We start from the raw sequence: 6000 nt of genomic DNA, 5'->3' as shown, positions 1-6000 counted from the left end.
CTCTACAATACTCATTTTTCTTCCGATCCAATCAAGTTGTTCACCAGCGGCAAATCCTTCCAATATTATCTTTATTTTCTCATTTTTCTTCTAAAAAGTATCGCCCCTTCTTCCTGGCTATCCATTAAACATCTTCTTTGGGACTCATTGTCATTCATCTGTTCCAGGTATATATTCTGTCGAAATAATACAATGTTTTTCAAAACGCGAATTTTTGATTTAATTCAGCTTTCATTTAACATTAAATTTGAGTATATATAATATATAAGTAAATCGATGAAACTTTCTGTCGAAGTAATTTAAACATTTTGCGATCTATATTTTTGACATTATCCGTATTCTAAAATTACCCAGTAAGAAGTTACTTTATTATTTTTTGTTTTTTGTAAACGTTGTTGTATATACGAAATTCGGATATTTTTATTAAAAATGACACGTTTCTATGTAGATAACATAAAATATAAAGTACATTTTAATGCCAACCACGTATTGGCATGAGGCCTATTTCATTATCCGAAGCACGTTACCTGAAAACAAACCGTATCGGGCACAATATTTCCTGAAATTGAATAATACTATTTATGTATGTGGATGGTGCTGGTATTTTTTTTAGAAGAGAACTACTATATAAAATATCACATTAATAGTTATTTTATTCAACAAAGGTAGTACATATCTACGGATCCCATATAAAATTATTTATTAAAATAACTGATGACAAACACGTTGTCTATGCCTTAATAATTATAATTATTTTGATAGTAACTCTTTACAAAGTGTGAGTTAGTTAACAACGCCTGTAGAATAATTTAAAGTTTTATAAGATATCTATAATGAACTCTGGCCTGAAACCTATTCTCGTTATAGATAACAATCGCTCAAATAAGTTATTTTTAGAGAGCAGGATATTTAATTATTAGAAACTAAAATATCTACACCTCCGCGACACCAATCATCCTTTTTAAGGGGGGACATGCGCCACGTAGGTCAAAATGGAGATTTTATACTATTTTCAAAGCATGATCCTGTGCATTCCTTAAACTTTATAGATAATCTATTTATATAATTTAGAAGCCTTATTATCGTTATATTTATTTTAAACATTTAATGACTGCATAAAGTATTTTTATTACATAAAACAGTATTCTTTTAGGCTCTCGCTCTAATATTTTAGAATATAGTCATATTTCAGTACATCCATGTGCAGTGGTGTTAAGATTTTTTAGATTTATTAATTTTTAAACGCATTTACAAAACCATTAGTAAAATTAATGTTGTATGAAAAATTTAACTCACTGTAACTTTCTATTGCATAAGCATACCTAAGTACCATGATCAGATGAAAGAAACAGATGTTATTGAATTGGTAAAATCGGAACATTAAGCACCAGAAAGAAACTCTTCAGGAAGTAAAATCTTCACCCAAATACAAACAGGCGAGTGTCATACAAAATATTATGTATGTAATATTACTATTTTGATAATTAAAAAATTTTTTAGTTTGTGTTGTGTCATTTATGATTTATATTATATAAATAAACATTTAAAATATTGAACTATTCATTTCTTCGGTTGTCCCGCTTGTTTCTCCCGAAATCCCGATTTTTTTTAATTCCACATGGTAAAATAATTACCTGGTAACGCTGCTACTTACCTACGTAATATTATTAATTTCAAATTCAATCATTTCTAGCCCTGTAACTACTTAACTAATTTAATTATATAAATTTCCTCTTCTTATTGAAAATTTGTAACGTAAGTTATTTGAAATCTTTTGTTGCCAGTCTTACTTTCTTAATATTGACAATATTTTAATTGCCAAAGTTTAAAACATTTCCTCTTTTTGTTCTAAAAATGTTGTATTTATATTTTTGCCGGCACATTATTCTGGGGTGTATGTAATACAGATGATTCCTTGCTTGGGCCACCAGTTAATTTGGGCAGCCGCTTATTTGCACCAAATCTGAAGAAACGGAAACCAAACCAAGGAACTTACAGTAATTTACACAGTTTAATAGGACTAACATTTCCTAGTTCCAGTGTATCCAAATTAAGTGCAATCGACTATATTTTAAAGTATTTCCTATCTTTTATCGATTGGCCGCTATCAGTACCAAATTGTGGCAGGCCGTGAGTGATGCAATGTGAATAAAGTGATATGACGAAGTCGAGTGTGTTTCCTCATGGTTAATTTGAAGATAGGCTCGAACTCCCTTATCTGGGGTTTGTGTTTTGTCTTCTCATAATGTGGCTGATGTAGGACCGTATGCTAGTTTTAATACAGCACAAAACTTTCTGGTCTTCCCCACTAGTTTGAGAACGGAAGCATTTGGTACTTACCTACCTCGTCAGTTCAATGTATATCTAAGGCCGTAGCTCTTCGCAATTAAATAATAATACCTATATCTAGTGTTAATATATTCTTATAGTAATATTATATTATGATCATGATCCGTGTCTTTTACAAAAGTAAATCATGCTCCTGTTGATCTCAAATGTTTTATGTATTTAGACATGTTGCTTTTATCCTTTGCGACTAAAGCTCGTTTAATATCGTCAGATTATAATAATATATACTATACCTACCTACATGCCAAACGTTATCAGAGAGATTATTATTTTTGCGTTGGTTAATATAGGATTAAGTTAAGTTATTTACCTATGAACGATATTTTTTATCAATGCCAAAAAAATACACGCACAAACTCGCTCAAAGAGAAATAAATATTTCGCATGAATCAATCAATACATGCGATAATGTTAAGTATATTATATTGGAATTATATGGAACTCTATTTTATTAATTTAATAACAAAATATTCTTAGAATTTAGGTACCATAATATTATACATTTATTATATTTTTTATCTCCACCGATTTCCAATACGATACAAAAAATCTTTAAATAATGGTTATTTGACAGGCAAGTACACCACGCCTAAGTAAATTGCCAAATAAATCTCAAACCATGCGTATGATGTTCGTTACAAATGATTATACAATGCGAAGTGACTTTTAGTCGAAGAAACATTTTTTACAGCTACACTTTCATATTATATAAAATAGACTCCATCTACATTCTAACTGGTATCTTTCTTAACTTTTTATTTAACTTTATCTTGGGTAGTAGCTTATCTAATATATTCGTGCATTCTGTAAAGTTTCATCGACGATAGTATCTTTTTATATACTATATTTAATAATATATATATACAAACAAAACCGCTAGACAAATCGTCGCTATAGGATTGGTTTGTCGAATATCCGGTTTTGTCGAAATCGACCTTTTAATGCAGAATGTTTTTTTTTGTATCTAAATGGACCAGAACCATCCTTTTCTTTAGATTACTTTGTAATGGTAATGAATACATCATTATAATGCTGTAAAAACAACAATTTAAATATCTCCATGTATGTAAATATAGGAATTTGTTTTTCGTCTCCTGAACATTTGGTCTATTCGACAAACCAATCCTACAGCGATGAAATGCCACCATAGAGTGGGATCCAAGGGACACTAAACGTCCACATGGACGTCCTATAACCATAACCCGCTGGATAGACTAACTTATAAGCAGGGCTTAAAATGACCGGAACGCACCGGAGCGCCGTTGTGGTTCATGAAATGGGTTAAAATATCGCTTCATCTCGTGGAAAAAATAATATGGCCGTCTGACGTGGATATGCCATATAACAAAAAATCTAACACTTGTTTCTCTAAAATATACATATTAAATTAGAAAACTATGATGATATTTTTGGAAAAATATCGAGAGCTTCGGTTGGTAATATTTTCTATTTCCGAGCTGTTCATAAACTTCAGTGGATATACATGGCAGCAAAGAACTAGGGACCGATAAGAGTGGAAGGAGCTAGGGAAGCCCTTCATCTACTAGTGGATCGACCCTGGCTGATGATGATGATGATGATGATGACAATATACAAACAAGCGTGTATATAATATGTTAGCTTACCATAAAATCTATGTTGTAGAAAATCTCTAAATGTAGCATAAGTAAAATTCATGATCATCATTAATTAATTTACTTGTGTAGGCGTGAGATCGACGAACGAAAATTTTACGACTAGTAACTAGTATAAGTACCTACAACATAACGATATCTGTAAAATATTGATGGAGACTTACATTGCAATAATATGATCTATCCCAAGGGTCAGCGAACCTTTTTACTTATGCGTGCCAAAATTTTCCAAATATTATTTTTCGACTGTCTGACGTTTTTCATGGAGAAAAAATGGATGTTAAGAATTCTAAAAATGATGAAATTATAGATATCAATCACAGAACATGGCATACATATAGCTTTCGCACTTTTTCAATTACGGCATACATTTCGGTCCACCAATTATTTTGAAGCCATCTGCCAGAATTACTACTACAAGCCCCACCAAGTTTTTGTTTCTTACTCGGTACAGCCATTTTTGTGCGTAGAAATTAAATTGTTTGTTACTGCATTACTTAATTTGGTTTTTGATAAATTTACAGCAGAATTGCTCTGATCAGATGAGGCGTTCTCTCGCTACAGTTGTCTTAAGCATTGTAAATCGATCGAAATCAGAGGTTCACGGCTCGGCTTCTCCCGCCGCCTGGTGAGGTTAGTGCGATAATATTATATGTGATGTATAAAGCCGATATATTAAATTATATATTTACATTAAACGTAATGCTTATTCTTGAAGAGTATTTACCTGTTATTTTTTTTTACAATGCGATATGTCATTTATTATTATTATTGGTATACTTATTCTCTTCAAAACAAAACGTTCGCGTGCCATGCAAAATCATCTCATGTGCCATAAGTTCGCCACCACTGATCTATCCCATACACGTTTAGCATAAAATAATAAATTATTTTGTGATTTATTTAATTGTATTTAATAACGTAATAAAATGTATAAAATATTAAAAATACATTGATTTTATTACATTAATTAAGTATAACAAACTTTTGAAACACGTGTCATAAATCAATATTTATAAATAAATTGATTATAAAATTTATAATTTATATTTAATATATTAATAAGTTATGAACATAGTTTCTTAATTAATTACCCGATCCCTTGAGGAAGCTATAAATCTTATACGGTACGTGGGACTATAATGGAATATAATATGCATAAGTAAAGAGTTACATACTGTCAATACTTGGTGGAAAGATATCGTAATAATTAAATTAAAACACAATAATATGTAGCAGTGGCGAAGGGTGAAGGTAGGCTTTTAAGATTCGATTCGAAGATTTGTCAGTCATACTTATTTGTTTTTGTTGAACTAAGAATACAATTTGCAGATGCTGCTGGTTAGTTTTTTTAAATTAAATTAAATCTTGCCAAACCAAACCATAATAATTTAGTTGTGCTATGGACGTGAATGAATTTGTTTTCAATACTACACGGCTATCTATTTCCGATACAACACCTCTCGGTTAACTGTGATACGGCTCGACTTTATTATCATGTCGTTAATATCTCGTGGGATTTTACTTTATTTATCTACATAAATATTATGTATTTATTATTTTTTGAATAAGATGAATAGTTCTTTTATTTTTTTAATATTTATTTTGTTAAAGAAATATAGGTAAATCTATAAAATTATTTCATGACTTCAAAAAGCTCTGCCCAACTGTACATCTTCCATTTTACATGAACTTTTAGTTATGTATGAAGTCTCTCATGTTTATTTATCAGTGTGTGTCTGTGTATTAGTAGTAATAATAGTGTAAGGCACGACAGCTGGTAAAGATCAGATGTGGTCAGATTCCGAAATGCGATGGGACTATGACAAAATGTCAATCACTCCGAATAAATTGTATAGGCAGTGATCCATCTTTGACATCAGCTCACAATATGATGAGTGAAAAATAACCGCCATCTCTCGTGCGTACATAATTTGATGAGAAGACAAAATCGAATGACAGGGAATGCTTTGAAATTTGTGTAAATTGTATTCGTTCCATGAATGCAGTGACGTCC

Source organism: Rhyacophila brunnea, unplaced genomic scaffold (assembly GCF_057557595.1).
Source record: "Rhyacophila brunnea isolate RB1 unplaced genomic scaffold, BYU_Rbru_1.0 scaffold_5, whole genome shotgun sequence".
NCBI classification, from domain to species: Eukaryota; Metazoa; Arthropoda; class Insecta; order Trichoptera; family Rhyacophilidae; genus Rhyacophila; species Rhyacophila brunnea.
Note: the sequence above shows the minus strand (reverse complement) of the source record.